Source organism: Macrobrachium rosenbergii, chromosome 4 (assembly GCF_040412425.1).
Source record: "Macrobrachium rosenbergii isolate ZJJX-2024 chromosome 4, ASM4041242v1, whole genome shotgun sequence".
In the NCBI taxonomy this organism is placed as follows: domain Eukaryota; kingdom Metazoa; phylum Arthropoda; class Malacostraca; order Decapoda; family Palaemonidae; genus Macrobrachium; species Macrobrachium rosenbergii.
The window spans coordinates 51,104,099-51,109,098 of NC_089744.1; the positions used below are offsets into that span (position 1 = coordinate 51,104,099).

General features: G+C 34.4%; 1 protein-coding gene across 1 annotated transcript in view; it reads left to right on the plus strand.

Annotated features, from left to right (window-relative positions):
- The first annotated feature begins 18 nt into the window (after nucleotides 1-18).
- Nucleotides 19-5,000, plus strand: part of LOC136834373 (uncharacterized) — an 84,374-nt gene continuing 79,392 nt past the window's right edge. The window contains exon 1 of the mRNA XM_067096928.1: nucleotides 19-231. The gene's annotated coding sequence lies outside the window, so the exon portion shown is untranslated. The remainder of the gene's footprint in view (nucleotides 232-5,000) is intronic.

A 5,000-nucleotide genomic window follows, 5' to 3' on the forward strand; every position in this document is an offset into this window, starting at 1 on the left:
GAGAGATAGTTCGCTGCAGCTGCGAGTGCCTTTGAGAGGTGAGGGAGAGAGAGAGAGGGAGGAAGCGAGAGAGGAAGAGACAGTGAGTGGTTGTGTGTATGGGAGAGAGAGAGAGAGAGAGAGAGAGACAGAAGAAAGAGAAGCAACAGGCATTTGAGTGAGTATCTTATCCAGCATCTGGTGGCTGCTGCAGTTCGTCCAAATCTCCAACTTCCGACAGTTAAGGCAAAGGTAAATGACAATTATCTCAGATGAAGCACGCAGGTATAATATTCACTTTCCGTGAATGGTATCTTCCATTTACAATTATGTTTAAAAAGTCTGTCTATTCTAGATAATATTATCGGTGAGATAATGTTAGATAAACAGACATTTAGACAATACATCAGACATTTTTTCAATGTAAACATACCGATCAAAGGAAAAATTAACATTACCTCACTGAAAGTATTTTCCTGTATTAAACTGACTATCAAATTATTCCAAATGACCATTAATAACATTATAATTTCTTAGGACCTTTGTGCTACAACTTTATTATGTTAACAACGTGCCATTAATCCTTCTGTCCGTGACAAGTAGTTAAACGTAGATTTTTCCTAATTTCTTAAAATGATATTTTCTCTATATTATAAGGACAACATCACCGTATTATTAATTAATAGTCTCGACAACTACACTTTCATTTCAAACGGACTCATATTTTACACACACACATATATATATAATGTATATGTATATATATATATATACAAATATATATACACACACATACATACACACACACACACATATATATATATATATATATATATATATATATATATATATATATATATATATATATATATATATATATATATATATATATATATATATATATATATATATATATATAATAGACAGATATTTGTGTGTGTCAGTCTTTATCTGCAACATTAATTTGTTTCCGTAAAAGGGGGGTGGCTCCAGAGGAAAAACAACGCTTATTGCCATATTCATACCTGAACTGCTGAATCGTGGATGAGCCCCCTTGCAGAAAACTTCCACAACCCTAGCCTCTTCATCAGCTTACTCAGAACAGTCACCCGCATTGTGCCAAATCCCATATGCACACTATATTATTCGCCTCTATCTTGCACGCATTCACGAACTTAATGAATATTAAGGCTCCGCCTTTCCAGCACCTATTTCATGCTATCCACTCAGTTCCTTCTATATCTAATTCGCCGCTCCTTCCTAATATAATCTATGAACACTACACTTTTCACGAAAAGATAGTCTTACATTCTCTCCACATGACCACACCAACTCGTAACACACTGATCAATATTTTCACCTACTCTGACTTTTCACTATTTGTACGTATCTTAACATTTCTCGCCCTTTTAGTTCATTTTTTTTTTTGGCCCACATACTATAAAAACAAATCATATCAGCAATTTCAACTATATTTTGACATTTGTGCTCAACATCCACACTTCAATTCCATACTGAATAGTCGGCTCCCCAATTCATTTTCGCATTTCCACCTTGACTTCCATAAACACTACAAGTTTCTTCCTAATCTCCAGCATGCACGCTGATCTTTTTCTAGCTTTGCTGATTCTGTAAACGTTTTACCATCCACATCACAAATCACTGATCCTGGCTTCCATTTTTCCCCAACCTTTATCTTGCTCATCTTTATTCTCAGATTACTCATCTTAAAAGCGCTTTCAAACTCTTTCACCAGTCTTTCTCCATTATCCCCAATCAATACTGCATCCATTATCCCCAATCAATATTACCCCTTTCACAGCTCATTCACAATTCATTATCATATCACACACTTTTGCACTTACATCTTTTGCCATTTACCTTACACCCGCATCACTATCTATAAACATTTAACACTCCTGGACACATGAAACTTGTTTTTGTCTCTGACCCAGTACTCTACCAAAACAGCAGCCAATAATTACTGTCATAATCGTTTTTAACAACTTGTCTGCCAAACTATACAACCACAGTAATTCATAATTTCTTTATTGGTAATGAATCCCTATTCTACACGATGAAAATGTTTGTTTTCGAGCATTCAGCATTCAGCAACCAAAATTAATTTACTTCACTTATTACATAAAACCTGATAGAACTCGGGACTTTTTATATGACAACAACGAAGCGTTTTGTTTAGGTGTTTCAGCATCTAACAATTAAAAATTTTATTCACATCCTCTCATTTCTGGCAATTAAAAATAAGTGCTCAAAAAGCTAATACATGGCAAAATCCTTTATGCATATATAATAATGCGTAAAGCACAACTTGTGTGCATACAAGCACTACTGCGTCAAAGGTCAGTTGCATGTTCAGAGTTTGGATATAAAATTTACAGTTATCCAATCCTTAAACAACATTCCTTCACCGGAAAATCTACTTTTCACTCACCTATTTCCAAATAATAAAACTAGGCATTCGTTTATTAAAAAAATGTCTTTCCAAAATCCCGTGAAAACTTATAATAACTCGCGCCATTTATTCTATGCAAAGTAAATAACCGTCTTTCCTTCATTACAAAACCAACAGAGTCGGCAAGATTCATGCCATGCAAAATCAAAGAAACGTCAGGACCACAACTATTCACTACGGAAGTATCTTAGACTTCACTCTTCATTTCCTGCAGTGTTGTAGAATCCTACTCCTTCCATTAACTGCAGCTTACAGGATTTTATATAATCCTACTTTTAAGCAAACTCTAAAAGGTTTATACTTAACACCGAAATGTAGGCACCAAATTGGTAATCATATTCAGATTTAATATCTACGATTGGATATTCAGATTTAATGTTCCTATTTTACAAACACGAGGCCGATGGGACCGTCCATTAATGCTCCTACTTAACCAAAGGCAAAATATATTCCTCGATTTAGCAACAATTACCAGCTTACATCGTTCTTATCGTCATCCTTACTATCCTTCTCTTGCAATCAATTTTTCAAACAGAGTAGTCCTCTCCGATGGTCTCTTTGTTCCATTGAATCTCCTCTGATAATTACTATCATGGAAATTTTCTTATTTTTAAAATCACATTGTCATACTGAGTATTCTTCTCTGGTCATTACTTTGCCATAATTATTATTTTTCTCTGGTTATCAATGTATCATACTGAGAATGGTGTTAACCATTTTGCCATACTGAGTATTCTTCGATGGTGATAACTTTTTCAAATATAACATTCTTCTATGACAATAAGTTTGTCCGACTAAATACTTTTCTCTGGTAATACTGTTATCCCAGTGTAATACTGTGTACTCGCTCTGGTAATCACTTTCTCACACTGAATATTCCTCTTTGATAGTCACTTTGTCACAACGAATATCCTCCTCTGATAATCATTTTGTCACAACGAATATTCTTCTCTGGTAATCCCTCAGTCATACTGGACATTCTTCTCTGATAATCAATTTCTCTTACTGGATAGTCTTCCTCGGTAATCAGTTGCCGCAGAGAATATTCTCCTCTGATGATAATTTTGTAATGCTGAGTATCAGTCTCTGGTAATCCCTTTGTCATAATAAGGTATTCTTCTCTGATGGCTGTCATACTGATTATCCTGAATATTCTCCTCTGATAGTCCACGGCTCTTATTTTCTGATTATTATTTTTTCTCTTTCAATCATTTTCTCATTTTGACTATCGTTCCCTGAATATAATTTTGTCACGCTGAATATGATTCTGTGTTAATCACTCTGTCACATCGAGGATTATTCTCCGAGTCATTCTAAGTATTCGTTTCTGATAATCCCTTTCTCATCCTAAGTATTCTCTGATCATCCCTTTCTCATCCTAAGTATTCTCTGATAATCCTTTTTTCTTAGTGAATAATTTCTGTCAAAATCTTTGCCGTACTGAGTATTCTTCTCTGAGAACTACTTTCCTCATTAATCGGTTTGTTACCTAAATGCAGAGTTCGTCATTTCGTTATCATAATAGTATTCTAGTGGACTGATAATGTGTTAAATCTTAAACTGGTTTGATAATATTATTTTTTACTAGGTTGCTGGATTGATTAGGTATCCATTTGCTGACGATATTCAATTTTCGTCCTTCTGGTAAATATGTCCACTTCAGTTCAATAATCTTTTCGTTTTCACCCACTGAAAAATCCTACTTTTTGACGGTTTATTAATCATATTTAATTTTCTGATAATTCTTCTTTGAAATCATTCTTCTAACTGTAGTGAATTTTCTTGCTTTCCAAACCGAATCATATTCTTTCATCAATACTACCCAACACTTTATTCAACTTCCTCTACATATCTTTTAGAAATTAAGCATTCCTATTTTATATAAAATCGCTTTTCATCAACTACACGGGTAGCAATTATGGCCTGTGAATTTTATATTTTTGTTTAAGGTTGTGTAATTTCCGCCCTGGTCTGAAGATGTATTCATAGCTGTCGAGAGGGAGTCAGTCATGCCATCTTCAATAAAAGGTGCTTGGTGTTCCTGAAAGAGGTAAACACAGCACGTGTTCATACAATATCTGCACATTTATTTAATACAAATCAGTCCAAAATCAGTGAAACACAAAACATGAAAGATTTTTCCCTACAGAATAAAACAAGTAAAACATGCGCCGAAGTTTCTTCGGCGCAATCCAGTTTTCTGTACAGCAACTCCAGTCGACGTTCTACCACTGAGCTATCAGAGGGTGATAGCTCAGTGGTAGAACGTCGACTGGAGTTGCTGGTTATATCTGTGTCGAGGATCGCGACCCGGCAGTACCAATCCATTTATCACTTATAAATTCCCTTCGCTGATAATTGGCCATCAGGGGATATTCCCGAGATAGCGTGAATTTGATATTAAGCGACATTTGTAGCTTCATGATTGTGTATTTATATACACATATATACATATATATATATATATATATATATATATATATATATATATATATAGTTTTGTGTGTATATATCATATTTATATATGCATATATAGTTACATATATAT